We start from the raw sequence: 23,531 nt of genomic DNA, 5'->3' as shown, positions 1-23,531 counted from the left end.
TGCTATTCCAATAACTCAAAGAGAAACTCTTGATAAAAATTTACAGGTGTTTCATGTACATACTATGTTGTTTAACCACACTGTTCTATACATACACACACAGGTACACAGATAGTTATTGAATAGGAACTTAGGCAATTTTGATATTGAATAAAAACAAAATAATCCATTTCACACCTTCTCTCTTTGCTGCTAATTATAGGTTAATTTTCAGAAATCTTGAGCGTTTGATGAAATACATAAAGTAACTTCGATTTCCTCAATTTTAATGAATAATTTGTAATGAAATCTTGTAAAATTTTTTCAAATTATATTAAAAATTAGTTGGAAATTTTTAATCCCATTATTGAAGTAAGTGGGAAAGCTTGAGCTTGTCATGTTCAGTTTGGTGCAAGTGTTGTAGAATTTGAGAGAAGTTCAATTATTTGAGTATAGAGAGGCCAGGACTCAGGAATGATTTTGAGAAGGAAAAATGGTTTATTGACGGCTGGCCGGACTCGGGAGCTTTCTGTTTGAATCCCAAGCCCTGAACAAGATTTTCAAACATCTTTTATACAGAGAGGAAAGGCCAAATGGTCCCTTTGTTTCAGTTCTCAATAGGCTTCAATTAGCATATATATCTTCCACATCTTAGGTAAGCTTTTAGCATGGACTCCAGATATTCTAGATAAGCTTTTAGCATATTTGGTTTTTGCATTTCCCCTAAATACTTAAAGTTTATAGCCCTTGCATTGTTAAACTGTTTTCTGGGACTGAAGCCTATTGCCATTGTCCCTAAGGGCAGGACTGCAGCCTCTTACCGTTCCACACCCACAAGTCAAACAGCTTAGATAAATTATCTCTGAAGAGACAAAGAGCCTTCCACCCATAGGCCACATCACAAGTACCATTCAGGAGACGTGAATCTCTAGAATGTCCACATGAGAGACAGGACCTGATCCTCGGCAGGCTTACAACTACTATGCTCTGGTTTACTGGACTTACCCCAGCCAGTGAACAGGGAGGTGAAGGTCAACAACCACACAAGGAAGCCAAGAGTGCCTACAGCTGCAAGTAGGGGAATTGGATCCATCATCCATTGGAATCTAAGCCTTTTCTCGATATAGAGGTGGAGTGGACTTAACCATGCCAGGGTCCACAAGATGGAGAAATAGAGTATGGATTAGATTGGATTTACTGATATTCTACTTTGTAACTATTATGATTAGTAATGGAAGAAATTGTAGGATTGATGTGGAGAAAGTAGCATGGTAGCTCCTGAGGGAAGAGAGAGGAAAGAAAGGAGATGATGTGGGGGCATTTTCGGGACTTGGAGATAAATGCCCTGGGTGGTACTGTAGGGAAGGTTACTGGACATTATAAATCCTGCCAGAGCTCACTGGGTGGACTGGATGAGAGTGTAAACTACAAGGTAAACCATTATCCATGTGGTGCAGCAGTGCTCCAGAATGTATTCACCAAATGCAATGAACGTCCCATGATGATGAAAGAGGTTGTTGCTGTGGGAGGAGTAGGATGAGTGGGGTGGAGGGTATATGGGGACCTCATATTTTTTGAATGTAACATTAAAAAAAAATAGAGAGAGAAAAAAGCAAAGTATTCAGTCAAGCTGTTATTAAAAGTTTGTAGAGAAAAATATAAACAATGTGGACTCAAGCTCTGAGTTTTGAAATTCCACAATTCCAAGTTGGAATATTTTTGCTGATAATCCAAGTAGATCTTCCTTCAGTTTGCTGGGTGTGAAATATTTGGCACCACAGGAGAGTTTCTAGAGTCATTCAATTTCTGTGTGTTGACCCTCGAGGGTCTGTGGAAAATCTCTTCATTTCTTGCTGCACAGGTTTTGGAATCCATGGAAATGCCAATGTAAGAAGAGCGAGTTGTCACTTAATCTGGTAAAACATTTAAGGGTGAATGTGCATATGAGGTGGGAAAGGAAAGTCAGCAGAATAACTTGACTGTTCTTGGAAAGATCCAATTTAGGAAAGAACCTAGGCAGTATACATAGATCTAGAAATTCATTCCATTTAGAAAGTATGTTCTAAAGTAGGGCTGTTTGGAACAAAGGGTCCAATGAGGTCAGGAAAATCAAGTCTAAGAAACACGTTTGCAAGTTGTGCAGCTCCTATTGCAAATTGAGATGCTGAATATCCATTGATAGAGGTTAAATGTCACTCCAGATGGGGACATGATTTTGAGTAGGATTATCTCCCATTGATATGGGCTATGGGTGGCAGGCTCTTTGTTTCCAGAGGTAACCTAAACTATCTGTGACTTGTGGGTGTGGGATGATAAAAGGTTGCAGTTCTGCCCTTGGTGAGCAGAAAACAGTTTAACAATGCAAGGTTTATAAACTTTAAGTATTCAGGGGAAATGCAAAGCAAATATGCTAAAAGCTTATCGAATGCCTGAGGTCCATGCTAAAAGCTTACTAAGATGTGGAAATATATGCTAATTCAAGCCTATTGAGAACTGAAACAAAAGGGCCATTTGGCCTTTCCTCTCTGTATAAAAGGGACTAAAAAAATCTTGTTCAAGGCTGGGGATTCAAACAGAAAGTTCCCGAGTCCGGCCCAGTACGGCCGGCCGTCAATAAACCATTTTTTCTTCTCAAAATCATTCCTAAGTCTTGGCCTCACTATACTCAAATTCTACAACACCATGACTCGAGGGCGCACGGCAGAAGAACTACCCATGACCTTAACTTTTCAGACCTCACTTGGTGAAATATAATGTTCACTCAGCCATACTGAGCTATCATTCCATATATTTTATTAAATACTTTTTAAAAATAATTTTAGATTCATATAAAAGTTGCAAAGTTGTCCTGAGAATTCCTATACAACTTCCCCCCACTTCCCCCTAATGTTAACATCCTACATAATCGTGGCACATTTGCCATATAAGAGACTTACTTTAGTTCATTCTTAGTATACTCCAAACTTCATTCAGTTTTAACTAGTTTTATACTCCTATCCTTTTCCTCCTCCAGAATCAAAGTCAGGACACCACATGCATTTGGTTTCTATGAATTTGTTCTGTGAACTCACAGAATAATGTCATGGTTACCGCTAACGCAATGCTCACATTTTAAGGGAATATAGCATATTTTATTCTGTACATCAATATTCTATGCATTTGGCAACAAATCTCATTATTTCAATTTAAAGGTTAATTTTGCCTCTATATTAAGATTTTCCTAACTCATTGCATTAATTTACTCATGCCTGAAGTAACTGATCACATTCATTGGTGCCCTGTAGCTATAATCAGTATAAGAATTCCATAGATTATGTAGAATTGTTTGAGAACCCTGAAGCATGTTAGATCTGGTTGCATGAGAATCAGGCCTTATGTATCTCTCAGACTGGTTTTATGTCTGTAACAGGAGCACTTGTGTTCACTGCCCCCCAGCATTGGCATGGGGGAGTATGAGCTGTGATGAGCCAATAAACTTGCCAAGTTGATTTAATCCATAAAGTTTTTGCCATTTAGACAACAGGAGCATACAATATTAAATCAAACAGAGTTATAAATTCTAAAATAAATGGAAGAATAAAGTGTTTAGGTTTTTTTCCTAGTTAATACAAAAATGCAAAATTGATGTGTTGTACAATGTAGAAGGAATCATCCCCATTTATGAGTCTGGAACAGTCCAGGCTCTTAAGCAAATGTGCAGGCAGCAGTGAGGTTAGGGTCTAACTGGGATGTCCCCAGTTCACGTCCCTCTCTTACCACAGCCCTGTCTAGAATTTCTCCAGTTGCAGAGAACATGGTCATGTAAACCAGAGGGGACAGATCCTGACCACCTTCAAAGCTAGTTCTGTTCTTACTTGTATTTTCACAACACAGTATTCAGCCCTGATCGTGTGGCTGTGGTCACATGTCTGGAAAGCATCTGTGGTAAAAGGGGCATAAAGCAAACCACATTGCATGAGAAGAGAGAGGTGTCAGCATCATTTGGCCATGAGCTGAATGGGATGATTATTCTTCTATTTGGATTGATAATTTTCCTTTTAGCATGTGGTTCATTTTCATATATATATATATGTATGTATATATATACAAAATGAGAGATATATGTATGTATATATATACAAAATGAGAGAAAACTAATATATATATAATATAATATAATTAATATAATATATATATAATATAATATAATTAATATAATAATATATATATATATATATATTAGTTTTCTCTCATTTTGTATCTAATAAGCAATTTGCCAGTTCAGAGTTTTTTAGATCAGGTGTCTGGGTCCAGTGTGGACCGTTCTCTCCTCAGGTTCTTACAAGACTAAAATCACAGAATCAATGGGGCTACCTTCTCTCCAGAGGATGCAGTTTCTTTCCAAGTTCATTGGTTTGGCAGAATCATTCCCTTAGTTGGTAATGCAGAGATCCCATGTCCGTGCTGGCTGTCAGCTCTTGCCCCCTAGAGCCAGCCCACATTCCTTGTCACATGGCACCCTGGATTTCCACAATCAAATTCAGACATATATTTCCATTTCAAATCACACTTATCTATGAATGTGAGTTCTTGTCCCAGATGAGTACACCAAGATTTAAAGGACTCCCCTACTTAGAGTCAACTGATTTAATGATATGTGCAAAATCCCTTCACAGCAGTATCTGAATTAGTGTTTCAACAGAGAAGTTAGGGATATACCAGGGGGCAGGAGTCTTCAGAGTTTTTAGAATTCTTTTTACCACAATATGTTTTTTTTACCAAAGATTGATTGAGTCTCAATTGGAATTTTGGCATTTGGGAGTATTTGGGAAATTTTACTTCTTAAAATCATTTAGGAGTTCAGAAAAGAAGTAGAGAGAAGAGCGATCTTCCCAGCTGTCACTGAGATGATATGAATTTCATACTTTCTGCATCCTCTGAGTGTTATTGTTTGTAATACAACCTAGAAGTATCTGAAAAACCAAAATTAATTCTAAGTCCTGTTGCATGAATTCTCACAGTACTTATCCTAAACCTCAATCAATTAATGTGCTCCTCGGATCGGGCCCCCGTCCACTTTTGCACAGTGTATCTTTTGTCTTAAACATCCAATCCATCATCACTCAAGCACAGTTCAGTTTTTTCATTTTTATTTTCTTATCAAGGGGAGATGCTGTTTATTTACTACAGCAGCCAAGAGGGCAGGGGGAACACACAGCTTTTACAAGGTGAGCTACCTGTACAGGATGGATTACATGTGCATCTCAAGACCACAGGGCACCCTGAGCCCCAGCCCTCCCCCAATGACCCCAGTATGAGGTACTGACAAGTGGGTGGCCTCTGGGCATTGGGGGACAGGGGGAGTGATGCATGGAAGGAAAAGCCACTTGCTGTGGAAATTAGTACAAAACCTCCCCCACCCATTCAGATACATGATAGGACACAGGGTAGACAACACCTAACTGGGGTGGGAAGAATAGAAATTGGAACCCACACACCTTGCTCTTTGAGGGAGCGGAGTGGGGAGCTTCTAGCCCCTGTTCAACTACTTGGTAGTGTTATAGAATTTGAGAGAAGTTCAATTATTTGAGTATAGAGAGGCCAGGACTCAGGAATGATTTTGAGAAGGAAAAATGGTTTATTGACGGCCGGCTGGACTCGTGAGCTTTCTGTTTGAATCCCGAGCCCAGAACAAGATTTTCAAATGTCTTTTATACAGAGAGGAAAGGCCAAATGGTCCCTTTGTTTCAGTTCACAATACGCTTCAATTAGCATATGTATCTTCCACATCTTAGGAAAGCTTTTAGCATGGACTCCAGATATTCTAGATAAGCTTTCAGCATATTTGGTTTTTGCATTTCCCCTAAATACTTAAAGTTTATAGCCCTTGCATTGTTAAACTGTTTCCTGGGACTGGAGCCTGTTGCCATTGTCTCTAAGGGCAGGACTGCAGCCTCTTACCGTTCCACACCCACAGCCTTCAGCTTAGGTTATCTCTGAAGAGACAAAGAGCCTTCCACCCATAGCCACATCAGTAGGGGCTTGCCCTCTCCCCAGAAGGAAAGAGGTTTGTAAATTCAGGATTTCTGCTGAGATCAATACTTCCTCTTCCCCAGCCTGGGCTGGGGGCTCTGCCCTGAGGGTGAACCAAGGAACAATGGGGAATTTCATGTGAACAAAGCAGTTCCCAAACTACTTCCCAGTTCTCCTCCAATTAAAAAGGAGAAAGGAAGAGGCCACAGGGAAAGGGTGAATTAGGATCTGAGCTGAGGCTGCTTCTCAGAGGGAGAGTGGCCACTGGCCCTCCTCCCTTGTTCTTCAACCTTCCCCCAAGTTCTCCTTTGGAAGCAGCTGGAGGCTGGCTGAGATCCTCCTTTCCCTCTGGCTTCCCTTAGAGGGGAAGGATGTGGAGGGTCAAGGACAGAGGAGCCCAGGCCAAGGGTTTATTCTAACTCCTGCCAAAAGCCTTTTGGCTTTTTAAGAAATAATGACAATACATGGGTAAACCAATTTGTAATCAAGCAATAGTCACCTTCAGAACTACGTCAGGGGGACATTGGGTTCCAGACAAGGAACTTGTTCCAGACAAGGGTTTGTAGCCCTATCTCTGTTGTTCCCTTAATCCTCTGGGGTCCCTAACCCAAACCAGTCCAATCAGTCCAGTCAGAGCTGGTTATTTACTATCCAAATATGGGTGGGCTCCTCATGGGAGCAGGGCAGGGGCACATCCAGCAAGTGCCAGGGAACATGGCTCAGGGTCAGCTCCATCCCAATCACACAGTTCTGTTCCCAGCCCTGGACTGCGGTGCTCCAGTTCGCCTCCTGGGGGTGGGGGGGAGTGGGGGTGGGGTTGCCTGTGTGGAGCTGGGAGAGCACATCTCAGGACATAGACCAGGCAGGTGGGTGCACTGGCATGACAGTCCCACAGACTGTCCCACTTCCCTGAACCAGAGCACAGTCTACCTCTCTTCACATCCCATCCTAGGAAATAGAGGGAAGCACAGGATCAGGATTTTCCTCAGAGCCCCAAACCACAAGAACAAAATAAATAACTTAAAAGCAGCCAAGGAAGAGGAAACAGAGCAAGCTTCAGGGTCAGGAGCATTGAGAGAGGAACTGAAGCTGGTCAAGGTGAAAGAGCGTGTGTCAAGCAGCAGCTGGGAGCTTGGGCTGTCCCAGTAGGACAGTGGGAGAGGGAAGGCAGAGGAACGTTGGGTCACCCCTGGATGGCAAGGCTGGGCCCCATCTAGGGGCAGGGAATGATGTAAGAAAATATTTTAAATCAAGCTCCACTGTTCCCCTCTCACTTTTGAGATCCACCCTCACCAGCTCTGGTCAGGAAGGAGGGATAGGGAGCAGTAATTTTGATGCACAGCTCCCTCTTCCCACCCTTCCCTTTCCCATTCCATGAAGCTGCAGAGGCTGGCGGCCCTTTCCTGTCACCCAACAAAAGGACAGCTCCTGCTGCCAAGGGCTTCCATGGGGCTGAGCGGAATGGGCTGCCCCTGTGAGGGGCAGGGAAGGAGACAGCTGTTCTGGATGCCCACCTCAGCATATAGTTCTCAGCACCTACCTCCCTTGGAGATGGGAACAATTGATAACATTCTGCACACAGACAGAATGCAGCCCAGCCCTGCCCCTCAGCTCCAAGCACTGGACCCATTCAAGTGGCTGAGGGCAGCTGGGGGAGGGCACTCCAGGCTCAACCTCCAGCCCAGAGCCTCCCGGGTGGTCTCAGTGTCCCTCGGCAGGGTGCTTAGTCTAGTGCCTGGGGTGGGGGCAGGCAGTGATCAGCACAGTGCCAAGGGCAGGTGGCCTAGCTGGACATCCAGTAACTCACAGAATAAGTAAGAAAACCAGTTTCCTACCAGTGTTGTGCCCAAGGCAGCACATATCCTTCACGGAGTCCTGCACCCTGAGTGGTCATGCTCCATTGCGGAGCACCTTCCCCTACTGAGGTGCATAATTGGATCCTCTGCCTGCCTGGCCCACCAGGCTTCTCAAGCCCAAAGCTGCAGCAGCCGTCCATTTGCCAGGCTATGCCCCTTGATGTGGGCTATGGGTGGAAGGCTCTTTTTCTCTTCAGAGATAACCTAGGCTGAAGCCTGTGGGTGTGGAACGGTAAGAGGCTGCAGTCCTGCCCTTAGGGACAATGGCAACAGGCTCCAGTCCCAGGAAACAGTTTAACAATGCAAGGGCTATAAACTTTAAGTATTTAGGGGAAATGCAAAAACCAAATATGCTGAAAGCTTATCTAGAATATCTGGAGTCCATGCTAAAAGCTTTCCTAAGATGTGGAAGATACATATGCTAATTGAAGCCTATTGTGAACTGAAACAAAGGGACCATTTGGCCTTTCCTCTCTGTATAAAAGATGTTTGAAAATCTTGTTCTGGGCTCGGGATCCAAACAGAAAGCTCCCGAGTCTGGCCAGCTGTCAATAAACCATTTTTCCTTCTCAAAATCTTTCCTGAGTCCTGGCCTCTCTATACTCAAATAATTGAACTTCTCTCAAATTCTACAACATTTTTGGCAACCACGAAGGGACAACAAATGAAGGCCAGAGATGGTAGCATTTTGCTGCCCCTTCCAAATCCCCGAGGAAGCTGGGAGAACTTGGGTGAACCCCAAATCTGGGCGCCCCTGGATTAAATTTAATCCAGAAAAGATGTGGGCTCCACCAGAATCTTCCCAACAAAAACTGAGGGCAATGGAAGGTTTGAAGAGAAAGATTCTGGGAACGAAAAAGAACTCCGAACATGGAAGAAGGTAAGACTCCCCGGGTGAGTACAGTCTGGAAGGCCCTAGCTTTAATTGCTAGGAAGGGGAGGCTGATCATCTCCCGAGAGAACCCTAGTAGCCCCAGAAGTTTGGGGGGAAGCCGTTCTCTCTAGGCTTGGGAAAAGGAGAAAAACCGGGGAAAAGCCCTGGTGTTTTGGGTTTGTCTAACTGCATGTTAGAATCTGGTACTGGTCTTATATCCACTAAAGGAGTGGAGTCTCAATTTTAATAGGAAGGGCTACTTATAGGTTCAAGTCCTAATGTCCTGGAAATTGGTCTAGATTAAAAAAAAACAAAACAAACTTGGTTACAGGAAAATGGATCGGCTTTTCTGGTGGAGCTTGGTCTGGGTGTAAAGTTTAAACAGTGGGAAAAGTTTAGCTGAAATCTTTTGTTATGGTGCTAATTTGTGAATGAATTTGCTTTATACCAAATGTTAAGTGTTCTGAGGTTTGTGATGGCTGTGGGGGCAGCCATGCTGAAAATATATATAAACTTGTGGGTCAGATTAGTGACCTTTGTGCTTCTTTCTGTGTCAGCTCAATGCTAGTGTTGGAGTTGTGTCCTTATGTAAAGTAGAATTACAGCTGAGCTGGAGCCCTCCCTTGCCATTGGCAAGGGGGTGAAATGGTTCTGGGGCAAAACTGAGGACTCTGGATGTTTGCGGAGTCTAGATGTTTGTGCATGCTCTGCTGTCTTGTCTCTGGTCTGGCCCTTTGCCGGGGCTTGGAGGCCATCTGTGTCCGCGCCACGCACCCAAGTTTGTTGGGGATGTCCCAGTCAGGGTGGCTGGGTCCCCAGGAGAGTTGCCCATTTTGGCTGAAAGCTGGAAAGAGGGGAGTGGCTTGCCCCTTTCCAGTGAGTCCACCCTTCTATTCATAAGCTGCATTTCTGTTTGTTGTGCACCCGATTGCCTGGAAGGGGGGGAAGTGAAGGGGATGAAAAGCAGAATCAGAATAAATGCAGTAAAGTTCCCTCCTTAGGGTGTCAAAGCCAAAATACATTTGCATTCTGCCCAGGTTCTTATAAGGTATTGTAGTAACTTTAAGTACGAGAATGTGTTCTGTGAAGGTAAAAATTTGTCTTAAGGGTATAAATAACTATAAAAGTTTTACAAAGCATTGTTTAAATTAAGGTATTTAAATGGCAAATTGCAGAAAGTCATTATTAAGTGAAAACTGAATTGATAATAATAATAATAATAAAAGGCAATTTTATACCAAACTTATTCAGCAGCCAGTCTCCCCGGCCAACTTGCTTCCAAAGAAACTGTTTCTGGTATTACATGCTACTAAGTATTTAAAGTGAAGAAAAGTTCATTATTTTAACAAGCTTCTTTAGTATTAATGGCAATTATATGTTGTAAGAAGTTTGCCTGGTAACTTAGTATGTGGGATATATGGAATGTGTTTTTATTGTTAAGGAAACAGAAGATGACTTTGTCGTTAAAATTATTTGTAAATGCATTTATATTATAAAACAGTGGAAAGATAATAACTGAAATTATAGCTGGGTGAATTTAGCCTGAAATTATTATTTAAGTGTAAACTCTAAACTTAACCTTTCCTTAGTTTATGGTTACTTCAAGCCTAACCTCACCCCTTGCCTTTGCCTATGGTTATTTCATAATAGCTTCTGCCCCTATAGGCCAGAGAAGAGCTGGGACATCACTGTCTCCTCTCCTGGTATTAGTAACCCTTTCTCTCATGAATTCAAGTGTAAACTAAATTGCTGCCTGATGGAATAAGGTTAAATGACCACTGGAGTTTTATTATCTCCAAAATCAAAAAGGGGGGTGGAGGGGGAGAAGTCTCCTGCCTTGACGGTCAGTGTTCCTAAGAGTGGCAATTCATGAGAGAAAGCAGTCTGTCTCCCTGAGGCTTCAAATAGCCTTAGTAAATATATATAAAATTAATCGTGTTGCTTATCCAAAATTCTGCTAATTTCAAAGTAAAATATAAAGTTCTAAAACAAAATGGTGCTAAGGCATTGAGAACATTTTGGTTATTATAATCCATTAAGTAAGAAGGAAAATTCTTGTGGTAAACTGCATGGTCATAGTGCAAATTAAGGAAAGTTTCAGGAGTCTTTGAAAGGTTTGCAGTCACACTTGTTTGTAAAGATTAGAAGTTTAAAGTAATTAAAGTTATGTTTTTGTCTCAAACTATTTTATATCTGCCTATTTGCTCAAATTGTTGAGGTTAAATATGCAGTTATATAAGTAATATGTATTTCTGGACCCCTAATTAATTAAGCTAAACAGTATATAAAATAATGCAAATTATAAGTAATATCAATGAGTTGTGTTTGTGTCTAACTCTTTGTGTCTGCCCATTTAAAAAAAAATGCTCAGTGTATGTCTTCATACAATAGGATAATATCAAATTAACAAATAAAAATTCTTAAAAGAGGTCTATTCAAATTGTTAAAATTTAAATATGCAGTTATATTTGTAAATATTCTTAAAGCCCAAACTAAACTAAGCAGGATGAAAAAGTCATAGAAATCTGATTATAGAAACAATTGGGAAAGGGCCTCCTCTTTGCAAGAGCTTTAAAGGCAAGACTAGGTGTGGCAGATTAAACCTATCTACTAGGCTAGGGAATTAAGAATCAGTTTGCCCCGTAATTTCCCAGTTTAAAACTTTTGTCAGCCATAAAAAAAAAAAAACAAAAACAAAGATTAGGTTAATTTTCACGTAAGGAAAAAATTGTTGATTGATGTAACCTGGCGGCCTGCTGCCTCAGTCTCCCACTCCCAGGTTGGACAGCAGTGGAGGAGACCAGTTTAGGCCAGTCCTATGGGCAGTGGAAGGATGCCCAAGAAGGACTAAGTCGATGCCATTTCAGCACTAAATTCTATTCCTTATTTGACAAAGGGGAGCAGGTAAAAACTAAAATGGTTGGAATGTGATAGAGGAAGCAGTTAAATCACAAACTTTTGCATGGGAAGGTTAGATCTCAGATAAGCTGTAACTTCTGAAGTATCCAATCTATGGAAAAACAGAGGAAGAGCTTGCATACTAGGCTTAGGGTATAAATTGTGTCATTTTCCTTTGTTCGGGGCACCAGCCATATCTGGCTCTGCGCACCTTCTTGCAAGATTGAGAATAAATTCTTCTCCATGATCTGGTGAGCCTTATTTTCTTTCAGAAGATTTCTTTCCAACAAAATAAAGGTAATTAGTGACTCTATTAACAAATTTCAGTAAGTAAAGGAAAGTCCATAAAAACTATGGAGAGATCTTTCCTGGGTTATGATTTAAAAAAAAAATTAAATAATTGTGTAATGTGTTTTAAAACCTGGTAGTCAGTATGCTTTTAAACTATTAATTTTCATAACTTAAACAAAGAAAAGAAGTTTTTAGCTTCCTGTAAGGGAAAAAGAGAACATTCCTTGCATAAACTATTATGGTTTCAATTTTATTTAACTTGAGTGTAATCTCCCATAGTTAATTTATAAACTAAATTAACATTATATGTACAAAATCTTTACAGTAATGAAAATTGTAAGTTCACATTGGTGAAATTAGGCTAAAGGAAAAAGATTGTAGATATGCTCTCTTAAATAAAGAGTAAATTTCTTTCATTGGTAATTGTAATTTAGTAAGTTTATTTAAACATGAGGTGGCTAGTCAATGTGGTTATAGTCAGTTATAAGGAGTTTGTAAAACATCTTCCAAACTGAAAATGTTTAAATAGTTCTAGTTGTAGAAGTCATTGTTAACTAAAAAACTTAGATTGGTATTGGTAGCAGAAATAACTTCATGATAATAAACCTGTCTGAAAGCCACTGCAAAGTATACATTTAAGTAAATGGTAATAAAAAGTTGTCTTGATTCTATTGGAAATATTCTGTTTTCATTCTAACAATGAAAAATAATATTTTTCCTCTATTACTAAAGTAAAGTACCTACTGTTATCTTCATAGTAAAATTGTGTAAGTAAACAGTCATTTGATATATGTGTTTTGTTAAGTTGTTTAAAATATATATAAAAACAAGGAATAAACTTTAACATTGTCAAACTCTTGTGCATTCAAACCAGGCCTTGAATACATTACAGGTGGCCTCTCCATGTGAGTTATTGGCTAGGCTGGTCACTGACCCCTCAATTAAAATATGTGCTATATCAGTCTCTGGTTCTGCTCCTGAAGTCGATGGAAACTATATTGCAGTTTCAAGCTCCTGCAGCAGCCAATAATGACTCAGTACAGCCAAGTGTACAATGGATATCGCCTCCAGACTGGCACTATTCCATAGTGCCAGAGAGCACTATGCACCAGGCTAGTAGAATACTGGAAAATCTCTCTAAGATGAAGGATGCTGCAACTTGCTCACTGCGTTGAAGAACATGCTAAGTGGAGCCATGATACCAGGATACTGTAAGTGAAACTTAAACACAATTGGCATTATGGCCTGCTCTCATGGAGAGATAACATGTAAGGTATTACAAACCTGAAACTCAAAACTAATAATTGCAACTCTGAATCCTTATGCATTAAGTAATACATTAGTTAATATTAAGTGCTGTACTTTTATCCTGTACTAAATATATGCCTAATAATTGTAATGTTATCTTTTCTATTTTGGATCAAGTGCAGAAGTATATTAGACATGTTAAACTCCTGGTAAAATCATTTTCTAAACAGTTAATAACATGTCTGTAGAATAAGGTGGCAGTCTCAGCCAGTCTCAGTCAACTTCTATATTCTACTGTACCCTGCTGTGTAGCAAAGGTGAGGCTTGCTTGCTGATGGTGAGTCACCTATTGAACAAGTCAAAATTGTTAGAAATTGTACGATTAAAACCAAGGTGTAAAAAAAAAAAACCTTTATTCTGTAGTTCTAATCACTCCACAGGTGAAAACCAAGAGAATTTCCAACTTAGTGTTCTAATCCTGAGTGAAGCCAGTTGCCCAAGGAGTGCCAGTTGACTAGGAGCATCTGACAGAGTGAATGAGTGCCAATCATTGAACAGCTTGGAATGTGTCTTCAGACAAAGCTAAGTGTCTGTTGCAATTTTTCTCTAAAGATAAATAACTTAAAAAAAAAAAGAATATATAAGCTGTTTCCACCAGCTTTTAAGAAGGAGTGCCATCTTTATAGACACCTAACCTTGTCTACCTCTTTTAAAAACAGGTATTCCAAATTTTTAATTAAGTTTGTTTCTTTCAGAGTGAACATCTTATTAATCATATGAAAACTTCATCCAACTTCGTACAGAATGCCAGATCCATCTTCCTCCAGTTAAAATAAATTAATAAGAGTTTTACATCTTATTAGGCAATGACTACAGCCCATGGCCAGCAGGAAGCAGTTACAGAAAAGAGATCGTCTCCCTTCAGCACCCCTTTTAAATTAAAGGTGTAAACTCTTTAAGAGTAAAATAAAAGTAATAGATGGATCTGGAACCTGACTGGAAATCCACGTGAGTGCCAGTGGCAGCAGAATAACTGCAGGAGGCCCCTGTCAAGATTCTGCTGTCCAGAATGAAAAGCTCTAAACTTCTAAAAACAGTCCTGGATGCTGTACTAAAGACTGATAAATAATCAATCAAAACAACAAACAGCCATCCACCTCATAGCTCCAAAAATTATGCCAAAGCTTAGCAAGTTAAACTTTGGCAAAAGGGGGGATGATGTGGGCTATGGGTGGAAGGCTCTGTCTCTTCAGAGATAACCTAAGCTGAAGGCTGTGGGTGTGGAACGGTAAGAGGCTGCAGTCCTGCCCTTAGGGACAATGGTAACAGGCTCCAGTCCCAGGAAACAGTTTAACAATGCAAGGGCTATAAACTTTAAGTATTTAGGGGAAATGCAAAAACCAAATATGCTAAAAGCTTATCTAGAATATCTGGAGTCCATGCTAAAAGCTTACCTAAGATGTGGAAGATACATATGCTAATTGAAGCCTATTGAGAACTGAAACAAAGGGACCATTTGGCCTTTCCTCTCTGTATAAAAGACATTTGAAAATCTTGTTCTGGGCTCGGGATTCAAACAGAAAGCTCCCGAGTCCGGCCGGCCGTCAATAAACCATTTTTCCTTCTCAAAATCATTCCTGAGTCCTGGCCTCTCTATACTCAAATAATTGAACTTCTCTCAAATTCTACAACACCCTGGGTGTTGCTGGGAGAGAGGGCTCTGCTCAGCCAAAGGCTAGACCTTGCTCCAAGTCAGTTGATGTCATCATCAACTCTGGGCATTGCGGGTGGTGATGGCTTTGGCTTTTTTCCTTGCTGAGCCCAGGCTGGAGGTTGTCCGTATGAGGCTCAAATAGGATTTCTTTTTCTTGGAATTCCGTGACTCCCAGCTGTTGATATTAGACCCCTTCCCTGATTCTCACTGGTCTTGGAGGGGCCCAAATCAGAGGATGAGAGCTCAGAGGAGCTGTCGCACTGTGGCCAGCTGATAGGGCCTGGCTGTCAGTCATGTCAGAGCTGTCATTGTCCAGGGAGCTCTGACCTCCGGAAGGACAGCTGAGGGCCCAGGAAAGAAATCCGTACACTCACCACTGCCCATCTGTGTACAGAAGGCATTGCAGCTCATCTTGTGCTCATCTTCTTGGTGTGCTCTGAAATCAGCTCACATTGCGTGGTGAGCAGGCTACACAGCTACTCTGGCTCCAGGGTCCCATAGTTCATTCCAGTGGAGTTGTTATGCTTAAAAGGATCTGAATTGCTAAACTCCCAGTTTTTGTGTTTTTAAGACTTGGATCTTCAAGTGGAATTGCCATTCGTAACAAGTTTCTCTTCTTGGATTTCTTCTCGATCTACAGGAGCAGTCGTTGTCATTGATGTCATCATCGTCCACTTGGTCACTTTCAGACTTGTTCATACTGTTGCTTTTGGCAACCTGGAGGCTGCGGCTGCTGTTCCACACATTTCCAGGCACTTCTCCAGATGGGGAGCAGAGCAGGAGGCAGCAATGCTGTGGCTGCAATTGGGTAAACACACTACTTTCACTTGCATTGGTTGAGAACCTTTTCAAAGATGAATATCCCTGTCTGTTCCATAATCTCAAATTCCTCCTGCCTCATGGTCCAATGAGTCCAGGAAGTAGTAGCCACACTACTTCAAAAGCCTCAAAGCAGAACCCAAACAAGAATCCTCAACCAGGTCCACATGTGTCTCCAGAGCATGGGCTCTGTTTGCTGTTATCCAGGCCAGACAAAGGCCTCCATCTTCATGTGTAGCCTTGAGCAGATGGCACTCTAACTGACTGCTCACAGCACAGTGGGTGGCAGCAAGGCACACTCAGGGGGTGCCTTGGATCTGGTACTTTCAGGGCCTCCTCCTCTCACAGATGGTGGTGGCTGCTCCAGACCCACGGGTCCTTCTTTGCTTTCTCACGACTCCCATGGGTCCAGGGCCTCGTCTGAGATATGGACACACTTCTTGTCTTTTGTAGGTGTGTGGTTGCATTTACCCTAGTCATGATACTTTTATCTCCTTCTGTTATTTTTCTTTACAACTCACTGCAGAGATACTTTTGCTTTTATACTCTCTAATAATTTGCATATGCTCCTCAGGGACTTGGTTGTCTGCTCAGAGCTCTATTAATGCAGTTTCCCTGGAGATGGGGCCTGAGTACATCAGACAGGTGAGCAAGATGATGTCACATTCCCAACGGCTCTAACTCCTGGTGCTCTGGTTCTCAGGTAAGAGGTTTAGAAGTGTATTATCTTTATAAAGTTGGGAATGGTTCTAACAGGCAGAGTGAATGAATTGTTTCATCTAAGGCAGATCTGATTATATATGAGAAATAAGAACAGCTACATTTAGATATATATTTGATGTAGTTATGATTCAATATATGATCAATGTTCTTTTCTGACTGCAGGTCCCTCTGGGGACATCGTGATGACCCAGTATCCAGGCTCTGTGGCTGCATCTCTAGGAGAGTCCATCATGCTCAAGTGCAAATCCAGCCAGGGTGTTAGCAACTACTTAGCCTGGTACCAGCAGAAACCTGGACGGGTCCCTAAACTGCTAATCTATGATGCATCTGCCCGGCCATCTGGGGTCCCTGATCGATTCAGTGGCAGTGGGTCTGGGACAGATTTCACTCTCACCATCAACAGATTCCAGCCTGAAGATTTAGGAGATTATTAGTGCCAGCAGTGTCAGAGCTCTCCTCCCACAGTGCTTCAACCTCGAACAGAAAACTCCTCCCCAGGGCTGTAGGACAGTGAGTCTTGCAGCGCCAGCTGCTTCATCTTCAAATAGACCTTAATTTGTTTCCATCCTCCAACTGTCTGAGAAACCACATACCTTAGGGGATGTAACATTGAAATCTTTTTTTTCATATGGCCAAATCAAAGGACAGGGTGAATAAATTTCTACCTCTTACCCTCTAGGCAAGGGTCTTGTAAACTTTACACCCTGATGGAATAATTGTCTCTTCATTGTATCTCTGTATGTTTAAAAATTTACCCTTTTCTCTCCTTATTCCTTCTATCTTCTTCCTTCTTCCCCACCTACCTCCTACTTTGGTCCTTTCCAAAACTAAATCCTTGATTCTTCATAAACTTCTCCCATGGAAGGTCATCTTCCTCCCTTACTCTTTCCTTTACTGGACCCTGTTGCCATCCAAACCTTTTTTTCAGTGTAACAAGGTCTGATTTACTACTCTACCATCCGTTTTGTAAATTTAGATAACTATTTTAATTTTTTATTGCCATCAAATAATAATTGTGGGTACATTAATATACTCTACTCATTGAAGAATATTTATGTTATATGGGATAATGCTCATTCAATGATACATGTTGATTTCAGTTTGGATTTATAATTTTCCAGTGAGCTTCATTTTTCTGCAATTGTCACCCTATTCTATAGTTCTCTTATTAAATGGTTGAACTGTAAAACTTGAAAGAAATTAAATGTTTTCCATATTGTTAGAAGGACTGTGTTTACTTCATCTTTTTCCCATATCTTTGAAATGACACGCATACAATTTTATTTTTTACATTACCTAATATTGTGTGTTTCATCTGTGTAAAAGAGACATATAATGCAAAAAAGAATATATGCATATTTGATGATGTGAAGCAGTATGGATCTCTGTAAAGTATGATCTTAAGGTGAATCAATTCTATGGGTGCAAACTATTGAAGGTGGGACCTTTCGAGTGGACATTTCAGTTCATGCCTGGCTCACTATGGATCTCAGTCCATTTACTGGAATATTTTATAAGAATGAGTTTCAGACAAAGAAGAGACAGCCATGGAAGCAAGAATCTGAAGCAATGGAAAAGAATGAAGAAAGAAGCAGATGCCACCATGTGTCTTGCCATGTGAAAGAAGATTCTAGCATCAGTGGTAGATGCTCTTTGGGAGGAACAAATTGCCTGATGATACTTTGATTTAGACGTTTTTCTCAGTCTCAAAAATGTAATATCTTAAGTTAAAAATAACTCTTGTGAAAGCCATCCCATTTCAGCCTGGCAAACTAGAACAGTCTATATTCAAATATAGACTATTTTTATTTATAGTTATTCAAATAGAATAACTGAATGTCTGCCTCCTTTTGTAATGTCCTTTTCCTTTTCTCCATCTCTTTCAGCTATTTTGATTCTTACATGGCAATTCTCTAATTGTTCAGCTTTAACCTTCTAGAAATGTGTGACAAATTTCCTCCTTAACTTTTTCACCAGTTGTCAACTTCCTTTCTTAACATCCATTGGCACTGAAGGAATTCATGATTCTTAAGTCTGCTGTAACCTTTACACTTTGGATAAACATTAATTTACCCATTATTCTCAATGTGCTAGTGGAAATGCTCCAGTCATTCTAGCACTATTTCTGAAATTTCTTTATAAATACATTGGTGGATGAAATTTAGTGTCACCAAATGTCTCTTCAAACCTGAGGAGAATACAGCACTCTCTCTGACAAACATAACTGCTCTTTACTCTTAGTACTGAGAGGTATTTTGACCATTGAATCCATGTCATTCATTCACTCAAGAAATATTTATTAAGTGGTTCTTCTGTCAGTTGCAAAGATCCCTGCTATCATTGTAGATGATGAGAAAAAACACATGAAAAATATACATTATGCCATATTTTATTCATAGGCAAAAATAAATCAGGTCTGGGTAGGAGATTGTGGCTTAAGCATGAATAGCAGGCATGGTGGAGCCAAGATGGCATCAGAATATGGAGCTCCTGGAGTCAGCTCGTGAAACAGGGCAGTTGGTGGTTGCCCAGACCTATCTAAAGCACCTTTTAGATGACCCAGGAGACCAGAGGAGTATCCTGCCACATCCTTGACAGTGCAGAAGGGGGAGACTACCCATCCGCACAGAGTAATTGTCAATAGAGTACTCCACGCCACAGAGGTCTGTGTCCATGGAGTGCAAGCCACCTCAGGAGCTGTTTCATGGTTGGGTCTGGACATTCCATTTCCCCCAATAAAAATGGGAGGAAAACATGTTGTGGCACCGACTGTAGCTACTGATTAGTGGAATCGGCAGGTTGAAGTAGAATCCTGGGAACAACTAAACTTTGAGCCTGTCCAGGCCAGAGGGAAGCCAGTGGCCACCATTCTAACTCTGCCCTGGGCAGGTGGGGAGGTGGTGATGAATGAAAATGATAGTGCTTATAAGGACCAGCTTCTGTCCACCCAGGTTGGATTGCAGGTTTAGCCTAAATCCCAGTCCGACCTCAGGCAGAAAGGAAGCTGGGGTACCTGCACCGCCTCTCTGGGAAGGTGCAAGTCATTCTGCAGAGGCTGGTGCCCATCCTACTCCAATGGTGCAAGCCACCCCAGGAGCTGTTTCGTGGCTGGACTTGGAAGTTCCATTTCCCATAAATGGTGGAGGAAGAGACAGATGTCCACTGACCTCAGGTACCAATTAGTGGACTCAGCTGGCTAAAGTATAATCTTAGAGATAACTGGGGTCTGAGCGTGTCCAAGTGGGAAAGTCCAGTAGCCACCATTTTAATCCTGGCTGACTGAAATCCAGTGAAGTTAGGGATGGGCTTCTTTCCACCAAGCCTAACCTAGGCTCCAGTCCCACCTCCAGGAGAGAGGTAGCTGGTGGGACCTGCACCAGGCTCAACTGGTAACTGCAAGCACTTTCTGCTGGCACAGACTGAATAGTCAGTCACTTGTGTCTGCAGCCCCACACCCCAAGAGAATAGGAGAGGAGCTGTGTATCCTCAGACTCTCCAGCCAATGGCAGGAGTTTTTAGCTCACGAAGATTTGTTGAGTGCCTTTGCGACCATCTCTAACTCTATACCCCCACAGGATAGGAAGGTAGCTGGTGTTGCTTCAAACTCTTAGGGCAACAGTTTTGGCATGCACAAGCCTGACTGGTGGGCACCTGTGGCTCCACATTCATCCCCAATAGGACAAGAGATATACTGTGTTTCCCAGACTCTTTGGGTAACTGAACTGCAGGTGCATTTGGTCCACACAGCCCAGTGTGGATGCACCCTCACCCACCAATAGGAAAGAAGGGGACTGATCTTTCCACAGTCTTTTTAGGCAACAGAAGACCTTTAGCCTGCATGGACTGGACTATTGGATGCCTATGAATCCACCCCCACCCCCAATAGTATAGCAGAGTTCTGGTGTCCCCATAGCCTCTGGATAATGGTGGGTACTTTCAGCCAACAGGGACTGAACTGTCAGGTTCCTGTGGATCCAGCCCTATGCCTTAAGAACAAAGAAGGGAGCTAGCATTTCTTCAGCCTCCCCAGGCAATGGTAGGTATTCTCAGCCTAAAGGGACTGAACTGTTGAGCACCCATAGAACCACCACTACCACCCAAAAAGATAGGAGAGGGCTGGAGTTTCCTCAGCCTCTGTGGACAAAGGTGGGTACTTCCAACATACAGGATTGAACTGTTGATCACTTGTGGTTCTGTTCCCATCTTCTTAAGGACAGAAGGGACAGTATTCCCTAAGCATCTCTGGGCAACTGCAGGCATATTTGGCCCACAAAAATTAGACTGTTGGGCATTCCAGGGGGTCCATTACCACCCCTGGCAGGGAGAGGTTCTGGTGCTACATTGGTTTACTTGAGAAACTGTGGTCATTTTGGACCCATACAGCATAGATTCCTGACCAAAACTATAATTCCATCCCTGACTAAGGTAGGGGAGGAAGGGGTGTGAAACTTCATCTGTATCTCTGGGTGGCTACAAACAGTCTTGTGCCCAACTGTGATTATTATATATGGCTACAGCTCTGTCCCTATTGCTGACAGAGCATAAAGGTGTTAGTACATTCATCAGTTCCTGGGGCAATGTTGACAGCTTCAGCCTCCATAGCTTATAACACCAACTACATCGTTGGTTCTTACTACACAAACAACAAGGGAGGAAAGAATAGAAATCCCTAAACTAAAAGGAGAAACTGCACCCAGAATAAATACAGCTAGATATGGAAACATCAACAAATAATCACAATCCATACCAAGAAGAGGAATAGATGGTAAAATTAAAGGAACAATTTAGGCCTGCAGATGACATAAAGTAGTTGAGACAACTAATCTTAAATGTGCAAACAAATATCCTTAATAAATACAATGAGATGGGTAAAGAGATTAAGGATATTAAGAAGACTTTGGATGAGCACAAAAAAGAATTTGAAAGCATACGTGGAAAAATATCAGAACTTATGGGAATGAAAGGTGCAATAAATGAAATTTAAAATACACTGGAGGCATATAAAAATATCAGAACTTATGGGAATGAAAGGTGCAATAAATGAAATTTAAAATACACTGGAGGCATATAAGCACAGATTTGAGGAAGCAGAAGAAAGGATTGGCAGCGGTCCAGGGCCCGGAAGTAGCACTGGATGGAGAGCTGGCCGTCCACCACCGGGTACTCGGAGGCCAGGTCCGGCTTGTAGAAGTCGTACACGTTCTCCATGTGCGTGCCACGCAGCCCTGGGGGGCGCGGGCGCTCAGCGTGGGGCGCACGCCTTGGCGGGGAGGGCGCGGGGGGACTTCCGGCCCGCGCTCAGCGCCCACGTTTCCCATTCCCCTGCGCTTGACACGCGCTGGAATAAAGCCCCTCGACCCCATTCCCTCTGTCACCTCAGCTCAGCTCCCAAAGGGCAGACAGCTCACCACAGGGCGGCGGCATTCCCCCGCCAACGGGGCAGAAGCAGGCGCTTCCCGCCATTCCCTCTGTCACCTCAGTGGAGCTCCCGCAGGCTCCACCGCTCTCCACAGTATTTAAAATACACTGGAGGCATATAAGCACAGATTTGAGGAAGCAGAAGAAAGGATTGGCGACCTTGAAGACATGGCTTCTGAAAGTGAACAAACAAAAGAGCAGATGAAGAAAAGAATGGAAAAAATTGAACAGGGTCTCAGGGAACTAAATGAGAGCAAGAGACATGCAAACATAGGTGTCGTGGGTTTCCCAGAATGGGAAGAGAAGGGAAAAAGGGCAGAAAGAATAATTGAAGAAATAATGATGGGAAATTCCAATCCCTATTAAAGGACAAAGATATCCAGGTCCAAGAAGCACAATGTACTCCCATGAGAAAAAATACAAATAGACCAACTTCAAAACACATACTAATGAGAATGTCAAATGTCACAGACAAAGAGAGAATTCTGAGTGGCAAGAGAAAAGCAATGCATTACATGTAACCAACAATATTAAGTGCCAACTTCTCATCAGAAACCATGGAGGCAAGAAGGCAGAGGTATGGTATATTTAAGATACTGCAGGAGAAAAACTGTCAGACAAGGATTTTATACCCAGCAATATTATCTTTTAAAAATGAGGGTGAGATTAGAACTTTTACAGATAAACAGAAAAAGAGAGAGTTTATAACAAAAAGACAATCTTTGTAGGAATCACTCAAGGGAGTGTTATAGCCTGAAAAGAAAGATATGAGAGAGGGTCGGGAAAAGAGTCTAGAAATGACAACAGTATCAGTAACAATAACTAAAAGTGTCAAATATAAAATGACAGACAAAACACAAACATCAAAATGGATGAAATAAGAACTGCCTTTACAGTAATAACATTGAATATTAATGGATTAAACTCCACAATCAAAGACATAGACTGGTAGAATGGATAAGAAAATATCAGCCATCTATATTGTCTGAAAGATACTCAACTTAGAACTAAGGACACCAGTAAATTGAAAGTGGAAGTTTGAAAAAAGATATTCCACACATGCGGTAACCAAAAATAAGCTGGGGTAGCTATACTTAGATCAGATGATGCAGATTTTAAAAGCAAAACTCTTTTAGAGACAAGGAAGGACATTACATATTAATAAAAGGAATGATTCATCAGGAAGCAATAACAATCATAAATATATACACACCTAACCAGGATGTCCCAAGATACATGAGGAAAACACTAGCAAAACGGAAGGGAGAAATAGACAACTCTACAATAGTAGTTGGAGACTTCAATACACCACTCTCAGCATTGGATAGAACATGTGGGCAGAAGATCAATAAAGAAAGAGAGAGCTTGAATAATATGATAAATGGACTAAACCTAATAGACATATACAGGACACTGCACACCAAAAATAGCAGGATATACACTCTTTTCAAGTGCTCATGGATATTTCTCCAGGATAGACCATATCTTGGGACACAAAGCAGATCTCATGATGAATTTAATAGAATTGAAGCTATACACAGCAGTTTCTCTCATCAAAATGGAGTAAACCTGGAAATCAACAAGCGGCAAACAAAAGGAAAATTCACATATATGTGGAGATTAAACAACACACTCTTAAATAATCAGTGGGTCAAAGAAGAAATTCCAAGAGAAATCAATAAATATCTCGAGATGAATG

General features: G+C 41.5%; 1 pseudogene; it reads right to left on the bottom strand.

Moving 5' to 3' along the window:
• Nucleotides 1-14,910: 14,910 nt before the first annotated feature.
• Nucleotides 14,911-21,622, bottom strand: LOC101435997 (ataxin-7-like protein 3 pseudogene; annotated as a pseudogene).
• Between the last annotated feature and the right edge of the window lie 1,909 nt (nucleotides 21,623-23,531).

The sequence above is a fragment of the Dasypus novemcinctus genome, chromosome 17, assembly GCF_030445035.2.
Source record: "Dasypus novemcinctus isolate mDasNov1 chromosome 17, mDasNov1.1.hap2, whole genome shotgun sequence".
NCBI classification, from domain to species: domain Eukaryota; kingdom Metazoa; phylum Chordata; class Mammalia; order Cingulata; family Dasypodidae; genus Dasypus; species Dasypus novemcinctus.
The sequence above is the reverse complement of the archived record's forward strand: the minus strand, read 5'-3'. Positions and strand labels throughout refer to the sequence as shown.